Source organism: Odocoileus virginianus, chromosome 26, assembly GCF_023699985.2.
Source record: "Odocoileus virginianus isolate 20LAN1187 ecotype Illinois chromosome 26, Ovbor_1.2, whole genome shotgun sequence".
NCBI lineage: Eukaryota > Metazoa > Chordata > Mammalia > Artiodactyla > Cervidae > Odocoileus > Odocoileus virginianus.
The window spans coordinates 24,999,013-25,017,520 of NC_069699.1; the positions used below are offsets into that span (position 1 = coordinate 24,999,013).

General features: G+C 37.6%; 1 long non-coding RNA gene across 1 annotated transcript in view; it reads right to left on the minus strand.

The window, feature by feature from the left end:
* Positions 1–1,297: 1,297 nt before the first annotated feature.
* LOC110137481 (uncharacterized) overlaps positions 1,298–18,508 on the minus strand; it is a 43,755-nt gene continuing 26,544 nt past the window's right edge. The window contains exons 4-6 of the long non-coding RNA XR_011483681.1: positions 4,077–4,207; positions 3,346–3,458; positions 1,298–2,120 (exon numbers count right to left, since the gene is read on the minus strand). This is a non-coding gene — a long non-coding RNA (uncharacterized lncRNA). The remainder of the gene's footprint in view (positions 2,121–3,345; positions 3,459–4,076; positions 4,208–18,508) is intronic.

Below are 18,508 nucleotides of genomic sequence, written 5' to 3' on the forward strand. Positions count from 1 at the left end.
TCCTGAGAAGGCGAGGGTGGGAACTGAGAGACCCATTCAGCGTCTACTGCAGAAATTTAGGTGGTTGGATCAACACAGGTGAGGAGTCACTAGACCTCAATATTCTTTGAAGGTAGGGCCAGCAGAATTGCTGGCATATTGGATTGAGAGTTTGACAAAAACAGTGACCCCATGGGTGACTGTTTTTGATCTGAGAAACTAGAAGGTTGGAGCTGAAATCAAGAGAAGTAGAAAGGTCTTCTACTTCTGGTGGATGGAGCCAGCTTGACAAGGGTGGAGATCATGAGCTCATTTAGGGACATGTTGAGTTTGAGGGTCCAAGTGTCCAGGTCAAATGTGAAGATCAAGAGGGCAGTTCTCAAGGATCAGAGTTCAGAGTTGAATTAGTCAGCGTAAACTGCTATAACAAAACGCCACAGACTGGGTGGCTTAAACAACAGAAATTTATTTCTCATGGCTCTGGAGGCTGAAAGTTCAAAATTAAAGTGCCAACTGGTTTGGTTTCCCTTCAGGCTTCCAAATGCCAACTTCTTGCTGTGAGATTCCGAGGTCTCTCCTCCCTCCATATAGGCACGTCCCAGGAGTCTCATCTTCTTTCTCCGGCATCAGTTATATTGGATTAGCATCCACCCTAGCGACCTCATTTTAACTTAATTTCCTCCTTAAAGGCCTTATCTCCACATGCAGTCATATTCTGAGGTCCTAAAAGTTAAGACCTCAGCATTTGAAGAGGGAAGGTTGCATAATTCAGTTCATAACAAGAGTCGAATGCAGGTTTTCTGATTCCAAGTTCATTACTATTTCCCTACAGAAAGCAGCAAGGTTAATTGCCCTAAAATGTTACCTCCTGAGTGAAGTATTTGCACACCACGGTATTTAAAAATTCCAACTCCTTCCCCACTTCCTTGAGACACTAGTCATTCCTTTTACTTGCATCATTTTTTTCCTTATAGTTGTAATCTTCTAAGTTTATATCTATTTTTATTTAGCTTGTGTATTGTCCCACTCCATCCATCCATAGGTGGCTCAGACAGTAAAAAAAAATCTGCATGTAATGCAGGAGACATGGGTTCAATCCCTGGGTGGGAAAGATCCCCTGGAGAAGGAAATGACAACCCACTCCAGTGTTCTTGCCTAGAGAATTCCATGGACAGAGAAGCCTGGTGGGCTACAGCCCATGGGGTTGCAAAGAGTTGGACAACTAACACTTTCATCCGTAATAAATAATCCATGAGGACAAGAGTTTTCCTGTCTTTTTTATTGCTATTTCTCTGGAACATAGAGCCCCCACACATCACAGGTATTCAATAAATATTTCTGACTGTGTGCGTGGGTGTATATATGCATAAATGAATCATCTACAGAAAATATCTTAATTCATGTGCTGGGGCTATACAAGATTTCATTGAGTAAACCCAGCATGGAGTGACACATCTTCTGAAAACAGATCATCCATCTGCCCTGCCACATAAATGATCAATGCAAGACAACAGACTTTGGTAACATCCCAGCACCTTGATGCTTCTGTTCCAGTTCCATCTCTCCCACACAGGACCAACGCTTTCCAAACTGAAGCCTTCCAGCACAGAATTATACTCGTCGTATCTCTACAGGGCAGCAATCAAACATGTGATGTCACCAAAGCAGAAACCATCAAGAAACAGGTGCTAAGATAGCAGGAGCTGATCAGCTCCTGGAATCCTGTTCTAGGGGCTGACTGCAAAACATGCCTTGGGAATGAGGCAACCTCTTGCTGCTGTGGGTGAGAGAGTGTGCACCATTTATAGATGCACTTCCCTAGTGGGGTTTTCTTGCACTGGAAGAGAAGTTTTAAAACAACAACGCTGAAATGACTTCTGTTCTTTGGCAATCCATCTAATAGTGCAGGGTGTAAAAAGACATTAGAAAGAGAGGGGAGAATGACAAACTCTATGTAACAAATGGAAGAAAGGAGTGAGGGGCATATTGGAACACTTCCTATTCATCCAGGTACAGAGAAGCTGAATTATTATGTTTGTAAATTACTGTTTGCTGTTTCTCTTTTGTCTGAGCTTCAAAGGGTTCAGGTCTTCAATGCATCTTTTGAGAGGAAAGTTGCAATTTACCACTCAAAAATCCTCCTAGGATATAGAAAGTAGAGGGGACCTTAGTCAATAAGGAATCAAGTGGTTTTTATTTTATTTTTTAAATAAATTTGTTTATTTTAATTGGAGGCTAATTACTTTATAATATTTTAGTGATTTTGCCATACATTGACATGAATCAGCCATGGGTGTACATGTGTTCCCCATCCTGGCCCTCCCATCCCAGTGCACCAGCCCTGAGCACTTGTCTCATGCATCCAACCTGGACTGGCGATCTGTTTCACACTTGATAATATACATGTTTCAATACCATTCTCCCAAATCATCCCACCCTTGCCCTCTCCCACAGAGTCCAAAAGACTGTTCTATACATCTGTGTCTCTTTTGCTGTCTCGCATATAGGGTTATCGTTACAATCTTTCTAAATTCCATATATATGCATTAGTATACTGTATTGGTCTTTTCCTTTCTGGCTTACTTCACTCTGTATAATAGGCTTCAGTTTCATCCACCTCATTAGAACTGACTCAAATGTATTCTTTTTAATGGCTGAGTAATATTCCATTGTGTATATGTACCACAGCTTTCTTATCCATTGGTCTACTAGTGGACATCTAGGTTGCTTCCATGTCCTGGCTATTATAAACAGTGCTACGATGACCATTGTGGTTTTTAAACTGCTCTATACAGAACTGAGTTAATTCCTTTGTTGTTGTTGTTTTCAAAAGTAAATCTTACATGTATCCTCAATGTAAACAAAGTAAAAAGGGAGCCTTTGAAAATATGTGAGGTTGCCAGCATTACTGTCAAAAACAAGAGAGGAGACCGGGAAGAAAGGGGAAAAGTCAGATAAGAAAACGTCAGGAGTGATATCATGATGAAAATATACCATTGCAGGAAGAGAATCATGAACTCTGCTCTCAGTACATTGGTTCCAATACTTAAAAAAAAAAAAAAATCAGACTGAAATCAAGTTGTCCCAGCTGAAATTTGGTGCAGGGGAGTCTTGAACTAGGTCCCAGGAAATAACTTCCCCTTCCCTTCCCTTCTGGAAACCTAAGAGGTATTTCCATAGAACATTTTTTTTAAAACCCAATTCTCTTGTTCACTAGATGAGGGTATTGAAATTCAGAAAGATAGCATGGTTTGCCGAGATCTCCCCAGGGGCTAATGGATGTGATATCTAATTCCTTTCTCATATGTCATCCCTGTGTGCTGAGATGGTGTGGGTACCAGTGTGCAGAAACGCAGCTTTTGTTACCTTTGTACACATCAGCTTAATTGTTCTTTCAAGCACTCACTCTTCCAAGAGGCAGAGAATTCATTTCAATCTGTTGAGGGTCATTTCAATCAGTTGATCTCTCTGCGTTGTGCCTGTCATGTTGGGAGAAGGAGAAGTGAGACATGCCAAGGAATGAGGTCAAGGTGTCGTCCCCCATCCACTCCGGTATGTAATAAATGGTCTGCCTGACTGCAAAGTCTTGGAAAGGTCAGTTCATCGCTGCCCTTCCTTCTCCAGCCTAACCCTGATGCTTTTCAGGTTGGCGGCCTTTCAGCCATTTTCCTGACCACCCAGAGATGAGAGAAGCATTTGGTTTCTCCTGGAGCCAAATGAAACCCAGAGAAAATCTCTCTGATGAGATCTCGGTCTCAACTTCCTGGAGATCTCTGCAGCTACCTCTTCTTAAAACCCCCCAGTAATCCTGAGGGCGAGGGAGTAGTGAGTGGCATGTCACTTCCCCAGGATGAATCAGAGGAAGGAAGGACAGTCTTCTAAGTTATTCAGTTCCTCCAAATTGACCTGAGGTTTCTACTGCACCCTGGTGGTGGTGGTGGTTTAGTTGCTGGGTCGTGTCCAACTCTTCGACCCCAAGGACTGTAGCCTGCCAGGCTCCTCTGTCCCTACCAAGGGGTTAATACCCAGGTCACTTCTCAGGGTCACTAAAGAAAGCTGTTCAGCTTCTGGTTGGACATAGAAAAGGTGCCTCTTACCATCATTATTGTTCCAGGGATGTTGTTTACAGGGTCAACCCTTCAGGGCTTTAGAAACTCAAAAATTCATTTCTCTGCTTTGTGTTACAATAACAGTTCTTTCAGGCCATGAGAGCTGTCTAATCTTGCATCTGTGGAGAATGCCCAGAGGATGAGAAACAGTTATTAGAAATGAAAAACATATCGATTGGTAAATTAAAATAAGATCCCATGATGTGCACATCACATTAATAACTAACATCTGTAAACCATAGCATAATTTCCAAATTGCTTCCTATTTAAAAGCCTTTTAATGGGATGAAATCCTTTAGAAAGCAGACCACCATGTTTATCACTCAAATCAAGTAAGACTGTGAATATAAAACTCATTGCAGAGTGCCTGGGACTGAGTACTGTTTGAGAAATATTTGTAGTAGTAATAAAAATTATTCTGATTTTTGCAAGCACTCAGCACTGGGGACTAGGTTTTTAGTCATTCTCATGGACAGCCCTGTACTCGCCCATCTTTGCGCTCCTCCTGCTTTCCCAAATGAAAGGTGGCATCCCCTGGATTCTAAAATCTTTTCAAGTCTTTCTTTTTCATCTTTGTCAAGGGAAAAGTCTCCAAGATAACTGAAAACCATAGATAGGACCCATCCAGAATACTTGATTTACTACAGCCAAAAAAAAAAAAAAAAGAGAGAGAAGTTAAATTGAATTGTGACTGTTAAAGCTCTTGAAAGAAAATTGCAATAATGAGCTAAAAATCAACTCTAAATATGTTACATGGAGAAAACCTTGGGCGGCACAAGCAGGCAGCATTCTGCCCTTTCAAACACATTGGTGGGTGAAGACATCTTTGATTTATTTTGTCATTTAATTTCCCTTCCATCTCTTGGCCTTAAGCCATAGATGCTTCAAGCCTCTTGGTTGGATAATCAGAATTTTCTTTCTTTGCCCATTATTTTTCCTGTTGGCAGTGTTCCCATAATAACAGCCTGATGAAAATGTGCTTTCTCTGTGGCTCCTCACTGCCTCTGAACAATCTCCAAGGGGGTTAGGTCGCCTTCTATCAAAAAGGAGAAGTCGGGAAAAGTTCAAATGGGTTGGAAGTCAGAGTCGGATGGTTTTCTCCCTAATTGTGTATGCATGCTCACAATAACGGTAGGCATTCTTCAATGCTGGTCTCTTCAAAGATGTCCTAGTGCTGGGGGGTGTTTGCCAAGACTCCTGATACCTGCCAGGATTCCTCTTCCAAATGGTCACAGAAGCGGGTAGCTTGTTTCCTTTTAAGAAGCCACCCCAGATAGAGGTTATTATCACATTAGGGTGGTTCCTATTGCTAATGGAAGGCTGAGAACACCAACTTGAACAAGATTCTTTTTTCTTGCCTGTCATTTGGGGAAGACTCCCCATTTTTTCTCCCACTGGTCCCTCACTGTATCAATTGATGCCAGTGATGCAGTCTAGATTTTTGTTTGATCTTATCCTGTTCAAATGTCTGCTCTATTTGCAAAAGTTAACAGCATCTATATTGCCAGAAACAACAAAGGAACAGGACCTATTACCTCTAGTAATAGGTTTTACTGGTGTCCTCTCCACCCAGTGTATTCCTATTCCTGGTGGCCCTGGAATGTTTCAGTTTTACCCAGTTTTTACTCATTCCCTCAAGTAATTCAACAGGTATCACTAAACATCTTCCATGAGGTTGGCAAGTGCTAGGCCCAGCTAGTGGTCAGTGAGTATTAGTGCTATGAATCCTGAGTCTGAATAATAGGCTGTGTTGAAAGATCGAAGCCACCATTTCTTAACCTGTAAGCCCTGGTGTTCTTAAACTAGATTCTTGTTAGTATCATTCCTTACTAACTCCTCAGCTTAATGATGCCTTTCTATGAATTATGTATTTTTATTTCACCTAAGCTAGAATCTGCTTTAGTCAATACCTCACACACATGGCTGTGTTTATCAAAACACGTGCCCTTATTCTGACATAAAAGTAAGAATTTTGGACCACAGAAATAGAAAATTAGCCTGGTTTTTTCAATGGCTTAAATTTGTTCCTGCTTAGAGTTTGTCTCTTGATGGGGATGGAGATATCAGCCAAGAAGTAAGTGGAATAAGTGAGAGCACAGAGGATGCGGTGAAGGTGCTCTGTCTGAAGCTTCCAGCTGCCTCAGCAGGCTTGAGATGAGCGTGAGAATCAGGGCTCTGCCAAGGACAGTGGGGAAAGCATTGATGCCAGAAAGACACCAGATGGAAGCTAGGAGACCTGAACACTAACCTGTCATTATTTAATAATGTGTGCAAGTGAGCCTTCTTACATTCTTTTGGATTACGTGATAGATTTCTGTCTGATTAAGAGGTAGGGGAATATGTAAATGCCAGGCGTCAGTAGTGTGAAGCAATTGAGAACATTGACTCTGGCACCTTGTCTGGATTAAGATCCCAATCACTAGTTAACTTTACTAAGCTTAGGAAAGTCCCCTGTGCCCCCATTCTCTCCTGTATAAAATATTGCTGTTGATGACAATGCTAGCACCAGCCTCAGAAGATTTTATGTTTTGTTGGATTTTTTTTTGTGTGTGTGTGTGTGAGTATTATTAAGTGAGATCATACATGCAAGGGTTTAGAACAGCTCATGATACACAGTAAACCCCGAATGACTATTAGCTACGTGGTCGCTATTTGGGCTGTTTGTCATATAGTCTCCACTCCCTGTCTTGGGATAAAAGTCCAGTTGAATATCATGGATCTCTGTGATTGGAAAATTTTCAGCCAATGTGTTGGGAGAAAGTGTTGGTTGCTGTCATGTCCGTCTCATTGCGACCCCATGGACTGTAGCCCACCAGGCTCCTCTATCCATGGGGATTCTCCAAGCAAGAATATTGGAATGGATTGCCATTTCCTTCTCCAGGGCATCTTCCCAACCCAGGGATGGAACCCAGGTCTTCTGCATTACAGGCAGATTCTTTACTGTCTGAGCTACCAGGGAAGCCCAATGAGTTGGGAGTGAAAGAATTCAGGAAAAGCATTTGGTTACCAGAGTGAGACCCTGTAGAATTTCTTTTTCCTTCTTCCAGGAAACGTTCCATTTTGTGGCAGCTTCAGCAGTCTGAATCCTGGAATGAAGATGCAAGAGCTGAGCTCCCCATCAACTGGCAGTGGACATGTAAGTGAAAAACTGATCTTTATTATCTTAAGTTGCTGAGATTTGAGGTTTGTTTGTTACCACAGCGTAGATGAGTACTTCCTGACTGATGAAACTATAACTCTGATCATCCTTGTATTTAAAATATAGGGACAGAACCAAATTTTATCATAAATGTGTTAGCATACAAGTCTACTTAATCAGTTTTTGAAAAATGGCTTTATTGAGATGTAACTCACATACCATATTATCCACCCGTTTAAAGTGTATGCTTCAGTGGTTTTTAGGATATTCACAGTTGTATGTAATCACCACCACAGTCAGTTTTAGAATGTTTTCATCACCTCACCAAGAAATCCTGTACCCTTTAGCTATCACTATCTAATACCACCCCCTCCCCACTTGGGTTGCTGTAAGAAATCACTAATCTACTTGCTATAGATTTCCATATTCTAGACATTTTATATGGATAAAATCATGAAGTATGCAGCCTTTTGTGACTGGCTATCATTTAGTACGGTGTTTCCAAGATTCATTCCTTGTAGCATGTATGAACACTTGATTACTTTTATGGTGGAGTAGTTTTATATCATATGAATGCACTACATTTTATTTATCTCTGGTTCATTGATGGGCATTTTTGTTGTTTCTACATTTTGGCTATTATGAGTAATACTGGTATAAACCTTTATGTACAAGTGTTTGTGTGGACATATGTTTTCATTTCTCTTGAGTCTATACCTCAGAGAGGAAGGGTCTCTCTTGCTGGGTATATCTTGCTGGGTCACAAGATAATTCTGTGTTTCATCAATTGAGGAACAGCCAAACTATTTTCCAAAGTGTCTGTACCATTTTCCAGTTGTGGAATCATACAGTATGTGTCCTTTTGTGACTGGCTTATTTCATATATTATAATGTCTTCTAGGTTCATCCGTGTTGTAGCACATTTCCAGTTTCCTTCCTTTTTGAGACTAATATTCCACTGCATGGATATATCATATTCTGGTTATTTGTTCATCTATTGATGGACACTTGGGTTGATTCCAACTTTTGGCTTTGTGAATAATATTACTATGGACTGTAAGTGTATATCAGTAACTGTTCATATCTCTGTTTTCAGTTCTTTTGGTTATATACCTAGAAGTGGAATTGCTGGATCATATAATAATTCTATTAATATGTTGAATTTTTTGAAGAAGCTTTATACAGTTTTCCAAGGTTGCTGCATCATTTTGCTTTACTATCAATAATGCACAAGTGTTCCAATTTGTTCACATCCTCACCAAGAAGTGTTATTTTCTATTTCTGTTGTTTTTATAGCAGTCATCCTAATGGGTGTGAAGTAGTATCTCATTGATTTGCATTTTCTTAATGATTAGAGAAGTTAAGCGTCTTTTCATGTGCTCATTGTCCATTTGTATATTTTCTTTAGATAAATTCAAGTCCTTTCTTATTTTTAAATCAGGTTTGTTTTTTGTTGTAGAAGTTTATATGTATTTGGGCTATTAATCCTTTGTCAGAAATACGATTTACCAATAGTTTTCTCCCGTTTATGGGTTGTTTTTTATTCTATTGATAGTCTTTCAATGCACAAAAGTTTCTATTTTTTGATGAAGTCCTGTTTAGTTTTCTTTTCTTTGTTGGCTGTGCTTTGGTGTTATATCCAAGAAAGTAACTGAGTTGTGAAAAGTTCCCTCACATTTTCTTGACTTTATAGTTTTCATTCTTAAATTTAAATCTTTGATGCATGTTTACTTAATCTTTGTGTGTGATGTAAGGTAACAGCTTTACTTTTTCATGTGTGAGTATTTTTCACACATCATTCATTGAAAAGATTATGTACTTTCTTTCACTCAGCATAACTCTTTGGTATTTGTCCATGGGAAATGTATTGCATTTATCAATAGTTCACTTCTTATTACTGCTAAGTTATATTCCATTGCATGGATATGTAACAATTTGCTTATTCATTCATCTATTGATAGGCCTTGGAATGTTTCCAGTTTGGGACTATTACAGAAAAAGCTGCTGTGAACATAGATGTGTGAATATATACTTTAATATATGCTGGGTAAATACTTAGGAGTAGAATGGCTGGATCATCTAGTTGGTGTATGTTTAACTTTTCAAGATACTGCCAAACCATTTTCCAAGATTGCTTAATTTTACATTCTCACCAGTAATGCGTGAGAATTCCAATTGTCTTACAACCACTCACATTGGTAAGATCTCTTAAGTCATTCCTAAATGTATATATATCATCATGGCTTTAACTTGCCTTTCACTAATGAATAATGATGTACTTATTTGTAATAATTTAATGTGCGTATTAGTCATTTGTATGTTTTCTTCTCTGAAGTGTATGTTCAGAATTTTGCCTACAGTTTTTGAGAATTTTCATATATTATTTCTATATTTTAGGTGCAAATCCTGTATTAGATATGTGCTTTGCAGATATTTTCTAAGTCTGTGACTTTGTCCGTTCATTCCCTAAAGAATGTCTTTTGAAAACACTTTTTAATTCTAATGAGGTCCACTTGATCAATGTGTCTTTCGTAAATCAGGGTCTTGGTGTTATGTCTAAGAAATGCTTGCCTGCCCAAAGGACACAAAGATTTTCTTCTAGAAATTAGTTTTAGCATTAAGTTCTTTCAGTTAATACTTGTATATGGTAGAAGAAAAGGAATATTTCATCCAGATGTCCTAGTGTTTTAGTATTATTGTTGAAAAACTCTTCTTCCACCTCTGAATTTGCCTTGTATCTATGTCAAAAATCAATTGTCCTTATATGCATGGGCGTATTTCTGAAATCTCCATTCCGTGCCATTGATCTATTTGTCTAACTTGATGCTGATATTACGATGTCTCAATTACTGTAACTTTTTAATAAGTTTAAATCAGATAGTATGAGTTTCCCAACTTTGTTCTTTTTCAAAGTTGTTTTGGCTGTTTTAGGTCCTTTGCATTTCCATACACATTTTAAAACAATTTCACCAATTTCAAAAAGGCCTGCTGGGATTTTGACTAGGATTTTCAATTATCAAGAGAGTCGATTAAAATCTTCCACTATAGTTGTGGATCTGTCTAGTTTTCCTTGCAGTTCTGTCATTCTTGCTTCAATTGCTTTGAAGTTCTTTTATTAGGTGCATAAATACTTTGGATTATTTTGCCTGCTTGATAAATTGACCCCTTTATCATTATGAAGTGACCTTTATCCCTGGAAATATTCTGTGCTCTGAAATCTAATTTGTCTGATATTAGTACAGCTCCCTTTGCTTCCCTTTGAATAATGTTAGCATGGTATATCTTTTACCATCTTTTAATTTTATTGTATGTGTGTTTATATATTTGAAGTGTATTTCTTCTGAATTGGTTCTTGCTTTTTTACCAATTTGACAATCTCTACATTTTAAGTGGAGATTAAAGGCATTTTAACATTTGATGTGATTAAAGTTTAATTTGTTCATCTTGCTACTTGTTTTCTTTATGAAATATCAGGTTTTTGTTTCCTTTCTCACATTTTCTTCCTTCTTTTGATCAAATATTTATTTTTTAAGTTGTGCCTTGCTTCTTTTATCAGCTTGTTACCTTGAAATTTAACTTCAAGTGATGGTGCTACATTTCACATATTAGAAAGTTCATAATTATATACTTCAATTTCTTTCCTCTTTGCCTTTGTGTTATTATTATCATATATTTTTCTTTTACAAACATTATAAACCTCACACCCATTGTGACTGTTTTTGTTTAAACAGTTAAATATCATCTAAAGAGGTTTAAATAATAAGAAAATATCTTGTATATTTACCCATGTAGTTAGCATTTTCAGCTAACTCTTTATTCCTTTTTGTTCATCCATATATCCACTGAGTATCATTTTCCTTCTGCCTAATGGACTTCTTTTAACATTACTTGTAATGTAAGACTAATGGTAGGGAATTATTTCAGCTTTGTATGCCTGAAAAGGCTCCATTGTACTTTCATTTTAAAAGATATTTTTACTGAATATAGTTATATATTTTGGGTTGATAAGTTTTTTTTTTTTCCTTTTCTCTCAGTACTTTATAGATGTTACTCTACTGTTTTTCAAATGTATTATTTTCAGTGTGAAATATGCGACTTCCTTATTTTATTTGTAAATGTAATACAGCTTTTTTCTCCGGCTGCTCTTCCAATTTTTCTTTTTAATTGCTGCTTTTAAACAACTTGATTATGATGTGCTTTGTTGTGATGTTCTCCATGTTCCTTGCACTGGGAGTTTGTTGAATTTCTTAGATCCATGGTGTTATCATTTTTAACAAATTTGGGAACTTTTAGCCATTCATATATTTTTTTCTATCACTCTTCTCTTTTTGTGGACTCCAATTATATGTATATTAGGCTGCTTAAATTTGTCCCACAGTTTAATAATGTTCTATTCATTTTTTAAAAATCATGTTTCTTTGTGCATTTCATTTTAGATACTTTAATATTGCTGTATCTTCAAGTACACTTACATTTTCCCTAGCATGGTAAATTATCCACTATTATCATTCAGTGTATTTTTCCTCTCAGATATTAAAGTCTTCACATCTAGAAGTTAGATTTGAGTTTTTGAATCTTCCATGTATTACCTAACTTTTCAAATGTGAGGAATGGAGTTATACTAACTGTTTTTATATTTTTGTCAGCTAACCCCAACATCTATGTCAGTTCTGGTTCAATTTTGGTCATTTTATTTTTATCCTTATTATTGTCTTATTTTTCTACATCTTTGCATTCCTGGTAATTTTTTTTTAATGTCAGGCATTGTTAATTTTGTCTTGTGGGATATTGGCTGTTTTATATTTCTATAAATATTATTAGGCTTTCTTTTTATATATAGTTCAGTTATTTGAAAAGCATTTAGTTGTTTTTTTTTTTTTCAAGTTTCCTTTCTTTAAGACTTTTAAAGCAGAACCAGACCAGTGTTTAATCAGGGCTAATTTTACCCACTATTAAGGCAAGACTCCTTTGGTTACTATACCCAGTGCCCTGCGAATTTTGAGTTTTTCAATGTGGCTGGGGAGAATAGGCTATTACTGGCCCTGCCTGGGTTAAATGCACTATAAAGGTGCTATACACCTTTCAGGTGACCTTTGTTGGGTTTCTAGTAGTTTCCTCACACATCACATAAATTAGTCCTCTACTGAATATTTGAGAGAGAGTCCCTCCAGTTCTCTGATTACCTTCTGTGTGTAGACCCTCCTTGTCAATACTGCCAACTCTAGCAGCTTTTGTCTCTCCAGACTCTCAGCTCTGCCTCTTCACCTGGGGGTCCACCATGTTCTGCATCAGTTCTTCCTTGTATTGTGGCCTGGAAACTCTCAAGTCAGTTTGCTGGGTCAATTGTAAAGCCCACTTCATTTTTTTTATATATTTCTGAAATTACTTTCCTTCATTGCCTGATGTTTGATGTCTTGAAGAACATTGGTTCATATATATTTGGTTTTTCCATTATTCCAGGTGAGAAGTCCCAGTTACTTCACATCAGTTGGATACAGAAGTCTCGCTCTTAATCCATTTTTTATTAACTAAAACATGCACTGATTTCTTGTGGCAGACCATAGGAACATTTGTGCACTCTTCATGCACAGAAAGATTTGCCAAAAGCTGTCTACATAAATTTCGCTTAACGTACAAAATGGCAATGTAATCTGTCATTGACTGAGACACCCACATGTTTTTAATATTTGATTTTGCATTGAAAAAGAAATAGATAATCAAAAACATAATAAGCACAGAGTCTTCCTGTTTATCCTCTGTAGTATTTTGTCATCTTGGGGATGGTTTAAATATTCTGTCCTTCCATGCATGTCCAACCTCCTGATCCATGCCTGTAGATCTACAGGCCACCGCCCTTGAAATTTTACAAGCAAGTTTGTTGACAGAAAATCACTACCCTACTCTGCCCAGATGGTAATGTGCATTTGAGGCCACTGAATACCAGGACTTCTTCCAATTTATCACAATTAAACACCTGTGCTAAATAAGTTGCATAGGTCCACTGTGGATTTAAAGCCACGAAATTGTAACCGTCAAAATCTCTTTTTCATTTAATGGGATAAATAGTGTGAGGGCCCTCCAGATGTTGTTTAAAGATAATGCATGATGTTTTGAGCAGGGAGTTCCTCTAGAGGCTTTTCAGACTTTGGTTAATCCTTCTCTTCCATCCTCTGTGCTGTTTTTCTGATGGGATGACTCTATGCTTAAATATCGAGATTCTGCCTCCCTACTTATCACATTCTTATTCTTATTTTGTGGCAAACCTCCCTTATATTGCTCCAGGAAAGGCATAAAAATTACTTATGATATTAAATGAGGATTAAGAACATGGGTTTGGATATCTGACAGGGCCAGATTGAAGTTCCAGCCATTTCCCTTACCAGCTGTGTGACCCTGGGTCTGTTATTAAAGATTTATGGCCCACAGTTTCCATCCACTCCCCTTTTAAAAAAGAAATAGCACAAGACATTTTGTGTAGACAAGATAATGAATGTAAAAAAGGTTGAGTATAATACCTACCAACAAGAAATACTCAGTAAAGGTGACATTTTGATACTCCATAAGTCAGTAGTGATGGTAAGTCCCACATCATCGTCACCACCCTTTATAATAATTCTCAGTGCAAGGGTTACTCTCAGAGTCTGATGGGCTATCCATTGTTAAATACCTGATATATTACCTCACTATTCTCAGCCAGATGTCTCAAATTGATGGCCCACAGGAAAGCAGCGTGAAGTTTTTAAACATTAAAAAAAAATTAAGAAAAAAGCGATTTCCTATTGAATCCAGAGTTCAATAAAAAGTCAGACACCTATCTTAAATGTTTGGAATGTCTTTTAGGTGTAGACTCAGGATTCCATGTGTCTTAATAAGAGGCAGCTATGAACTAGCTATCATATTCAGTAGTGCAAAGCTTGCCAATTTGCCAGGACCCATCCATCTCATTTGCCTTCCCCATACCAAACTGAGAGTCACCCTAACCCAGCACAGGAACTCTTCATTATCCTTCCTATCCCCTGTTTTATCTGTGACCCTGCATGAGGCTGCTTGCTCTCCCTAAATGAGATGCACTAAAGTTTAAAGGCATTTAGAATAGAGACTAATATAAAGAACAGCATTTCTGTAAATGGCCTTTGTCCTGAAACATAATAAACTGATTTGGGGAGCAGTTCTGGCCATTCTGCCTTTTGGTGTTTGAGATGAGACTGCAAGTTGTCACCAAACATGAATTCTGCTTTGCTTCTCTAGCACAAAACTAATGTGAGCTGGGTTCATTGCTGAACAAAATAAAAATTCCAAGTACCCCTCTCAGTTTGACATGATAATGTGAATAAATGAAAGATATATGTGTAGCTCTTGACTAACATCATTAAAGAAAGAGGCATGCCCCTCTCCTGCCCTTTCTTGTCCTCTTGGGGCCAAACTGTGGGTGTGATGACTGAAGCTGGAGCAGCCATTTTGTAATGAAGTAGAAGGCAAGAGTTGAGGATGATGAAACAACAAATTAAAAGGCACCTGGATTCCCGGCAATCTTTGTGCCCAACTTACCTGTCCTGGACTACCTACATTTTTATCAGAGAAGTATATATTTCAGTAATGTTTATGCCACCCCTATTTGGGAATTTCTGACACTTACAGATGAAGTTAACCCAAACTGATACTACTATATATTAATATGACACATTTAATATCAACTATTATGTTGGAGAAGGAAACAGCAACCCACTCCAGTATTCATGCCTAGAAAATCCCATGAACCGAGAAGCCTGCAGGGCCACAGTCCATGGGGTTGCAAAAAGTCAGAAACGACTGAGCGACTCACTTTCACTTTCATTTTGTTGATAATAAGTTTTATATATAATTTATAGAAATCAGCATAGGCATCTCAGAAATTCACACTAATTAATTTTCTGCATTAATTATGTCTTCCGTGTGACTTTTCTTCCTTGAAATAGTTCACACACTTAAAAAAAAATTATTTATCATCTCTTCTCACAAATTCTACTTTATATATATTCAATTCTGTTGTACTTTAGGATCATATATGTATTGTATTGTATTTTTGTAACAAATCTGTTGAGATATAATCCATATATCATAGAATTTACTCACTTAACATGTATAATTCAGTTTTTAATATGTTCACAAGCTTGTGCAACCATCACCAGTATCAATAGTACTGTCACTTCCACTTGCTTTCCATTGGTTCAAGCAAGTCATATAACCTTGAGTAGCAAAGCCTCCTGTAGAGAGGCATCTCATACTGGAAGGCAAATGCTCTGAAGAAGAATGCAATCTAACACACATATTATCCCCACTAGGTAGATATTAGGGGTCATAGTGATCAGAGTATATGTGGTAGAAGAGTTGAGCCTTGCGTAGGTGTTATATCGAGTTGGATTTGCTGATAGAAGGAAATGGCATTTAAGAAAAATATTTTCTTGTAAGTTGAAGTACAGATGAAGAAAATAAACAAATAATAGAAGTATAGAATAACAGTAAGAAAAGTATTGAAGAGATACTTTTGAATAAAAAATAAAAAATATTCTTACAAGGGAGGATTTTTTTTTTTTAATTGAGAGTGATAAGTTCTAGGATGTAATGTAAGGCCAGCTGTAACAGAGACTCTTGACTGAAAAGTTAGTTGATTTTAAAAAACCAACTATAAAAACAGTAATTAAAATATGAAAATAGCTTTCTTGTGTAATAGGTGCTGTTTTATATATTTTACATGCTATATCTCCTTTAATCATCACAATAACCAGATGCAATAGGTCCAGATAGTATGTTTACTTACCAGATGAGCAAACTGAAACTCAGAGAGGTGAATGTCATTCAGTATGACAGTTCCTATTGCTTCCAATCAAGAATTATAATTCATACTGAATAGAAAAAGTCTACAACAATATACACCATAATTTTAACAGTGAAACTGTGTTGGGTAAAGGGAAATTTCCATTTGTTTGTATCTTCTTTAATTTTTTTCAGCAATTTTTTTTTTTTTTTAGTTTTCAGTATACAAATCTTGCACCTCTTTGGTTAAATTTATTCTCAAGTTTTTATTCTTTCTGATGCTATTATAATGGATTTTCTTAACTTCATTTTCTGTATATTGTCACCATGCTTATTTAACTTTTATGCGGAGTACATCATGAGAAACGCTGGGCTGGATGAAGCACAAACTTGAATACAGATTGTCAGGAGACATATCAATAACTTCAGATATGCAGATGACACCACCCTTATGGCAGAAAGCAAAGAAGATCTAAAGAGCCTCTTGAAGAAAGTGAAAGAGGAGAGTGAAAAAGTTGGCTTAAAGCTCAACATTCTGAAAACAAAGATCATCACATCTGGTCCCATGACTTCCTGGCAAATAGATGGAGAAACAGTGGAAACAGTGCAGAATTTATTTTGGGGGGCTCCAAAATCACTGCAGATGATGATTGCAGCCATGAAATTAAAAGATGCTTACTCCTTGGGAGAAAAGTTATGACCAACCTAGACAGCATATTAAAAAGCAGAGACATTACTTTGCAGACAAAGGTCTGTCTAGTCAAGGCTATGGTTTTTCCAGTAGTCATGTATGGAAGTGAGAGTTGGACTATAAAGAAAGCTGAGTGCTGAAGAATTGATGCTTTTGAACTGTGGTGTTGGAGAAAACTCTTGAGAGTCCCTTGGACTGCAAGGAGATCCAACCAGTCCATCCTAAAGGAAATCAGTCCTGAATATTCATTGGAAGGACTGATGTTGAAGCTGAAACTCCAATACTTGGCTACCTGATGCAAAGAGCTGACTCCTTTGAAAAGACCGTGATGCTGGGGAAGATCAAAAGTGGGAGGAGAAGGAGATGACAGATGATGAGATGGTTGGATGGCATCACTGACTCAATGGGCCTGAGTTTGCATAAACTCCAGGGGTTGATGATGGACAGGGAGGCCTGGAGTGCTACAGTCCATGGGATCACAAAGAGTCAGACACAACTGAGTGACTGAACTGAACTGAACTTCATTTTCAGATTATTCATTGCTAGTGTGTAGAGATACAAGACATATTTACATACTGATCTTGCAGCCTTGAACTTTGCTGAATTTATTATCTCTAATAGTTGTGTGTGTGTGTGTGTGTGTGTGTGTGAATTCTTTAGGATTTTCTCTACATAGAATCCTGTCACTTGTGAAAAAAGATGGTTTAACTTCTTTCCCTGGTGGCTCAGCTGGTAAAGAATCCGGCTGCCATGTGGGAGACCTGGGTTCAATCCCTGGGTTGGGAAGATACCCTGGAGAAGGGAAAAGCTACCCACTCCAGTATTCTGGCCTGGAGAATTCCATGAACTGTATAGTCCATAGGGTCGCAGAGAGTCGGACACAACTAAGCAACTTTCACTTTTAAATGTGAATGCCTTTTGTCTTAGGCAATTTTGCTGCCTAATTGTTTTGGCTGGAACTTTTACGGGAGAGTTAAATACCAGTAGTGAAGTGGGCTTCCCTCTCTGGTCCTTGATCTTAGGGGAAAAGCTTTCAGGCTTTCACTATTGAAACAACGTATTACTTTTAAACATAGAAAAACACATGATTATTTTAGGCAACTAATAAAAAGTAGAATGAAATCTATTTGAGAAGTTATTTAATGTCTAAAGCTCCCACTGACCTCTTAGTATTCTGTAGGAGAAAATGACAGATTAGTATTGAAAGGAAAGCTAGAGTCAGGCACACAGGACTACAAAGAAATAACTAGAGATCCCTTTCCTCAGGGAATAAGGACTCATCCATCAGTGGGATAGAATGAGAACATTGAAGACTTGAAATAAGATACTCCCTAAAAGATGTAATAAGGAGAGAGCTGTCTTAAAAAAGAGAACTAGATATTTCAGACTTCAAGGCCAAGATCAAGATAAAGGAATAGTAGTTACTAGTTGCCACTCACTATAGTTAAAGATTTATGAAAACCAATATGACTGAAGAAACAGCAACTTAGAAGAAACTGCTAGAGTTGAAGGCTCAGGGTTCCTGAGAAAGAAGCACAATTAGGGGAAATCAGCAAGAAATATGACTCGCCAATCTAATCTATGTTAGTAATGGTCAATAGCTCATTACACTGAAATTGTGGGTTCTGTGTTTATGGCTTCCATTTAATGCATTCTTAATAGATATCAGTCACTGGGCAAAGATTTCTATTAATTCTTATAATAGCCATGTGAGAGATACAGTTTTGGTTTTATTATATAAAAAGGGAAATTGAGATTCAGAAAAGTGAAAGTGAAAGTTGCTCAGTTGTGTCTGAC